This window comes from Sinocyclocheilus rhinocerous, unplaced genomic scaffold (assembly GCF_001515625.1).
Source record: "Sinocyclocheilus rhinocerous isolate Xijiao unplaced genomic scaffold, SAMN03320098_v1.1 scaffold1214, whole genome shotgun sequence".
NCBI lineage: Eukaryota > Metazoa > Chordata > Actinopteri > Cypriniformes > Cyprinidae > Sinocyclocheilus > Sinocyclocheilus rhinocerous.
The window spans coordinates 283,175-284,729 of NW_015627891.1; positions in this window are offsets into that span (position 1 = coordinate 283,175).

Genomic DNA, 1,555 nt, shown 5'->3' on the forward strand with positions numbered 1-1,555 from the left:
AAACACAAGCCAATTTTCATTTTTGGGTGAACTAACCCTTTAAAGTTTCACTATTAGTAGAGACGCTGCTGCCGAACGCTGTTAAGTGACGCACAGACTCAGAGGTAATTCATTCTCATTCTCATTCTCTCTCTCTCTCTCTCTCTCTCTCTCTCTCTCTCTCTCTCTCTCTAACACACACATTAGACTATGGGCCGTGGATTGCCCGAAACGCACGGCGAGCGTAGTTCCAGGCAGGTCTTGACCACATTAATTTACATGTCCAGATCACTTCGCCAAATGATTTCAGTTACTTGAAAGGTCCTTACAGCCTAAAACAGCAAAATAACCAAAACCCACAATGACGCTGACCAAGCAAATAAATAGTAAACAATAGGATAAAAACGACAGATTATTTCCAGATTATCACATACAGTACAGACACAGGCACACACGAAAACACACGTGCTAACGATGTTAGCGCTACTCTTGACGATTTTTTCAGTAAAATAGTTTAGCAACTTAAAAGCTACATGACATTTCTCACAAGTGAGGTAACAGCGGCGCTGTTCTTGAAGAAAATGAACTTAAAGTTTCACTATTAGTAGAGACGCTGCTGCCGAACACTGTAGAGAGGTAATTCAGACGCTTAATCTCTCTCTCTCTCTAATAACTTAGTTATTAACTGCATTAGTCTGCCATCAACGGCTCAAGCCTCCGTTACTAGGTCTAAAATGACGTTTTGGAATTAGCAGCGCAGGCGTTGGATGAGATGCGTAAGAAATAAATCCTACACACACAAATTGCATTTAAGTACAAAAACCGGACAGATGCCTTGAAATACATAATCTGATCGATGTCTTGAGGTGAGGTAACCGAAGTATAAGCGGAATAATTGACTCCGGTCCGTTGAATTATTCGAAAATAATGCACACCCGAGGTGTAAACATTATTTTATAATAATTCAACAGCCTATCGTCAATTATTCCTTATATATAGGCTATATACAGTATATATATATATATATATTACAGTAGTAATGGAAAATGTCCGCTCATGGAGACTTGATAGAAATGTTTAGAAATTTATAGATTTTTTAATTTTTCTTTAACAAAAGAAATGATGTATTTATAGATTCATAATATTGTATAATAATATTATATATGATTTTGCAATCTTCTGGGTCCTGACACTGAAGCCATTGCCTTTTTGCTAGGGATGCACCGATACTGGTCTCCTGTACTCGTACTCGTTAAAATGCCCTGATACCAAACGCCGATACCACACAGCATGTGATAAGCGCCATATTCAAACAAAGAAACACCGACAACAGAACAACAGACAGCAGAAAGGAGTTAAGGATGTCTACTACGAAGTATATGTATGCAATGAATACTTCTGTTGTGTGATCTTTGATGTTCGCTCACGTAGCACACGCATCATTTGGATTAAAACTAAATCGTAAAAATAAAACCATTCATAGGGGCATTCACTATAAACATAATTTATTTTCAACCTTAGGCATACACGACTTTCTGGCGAAAGTGAATCTAGCAGCTTGTGTGAAATGCGCTAG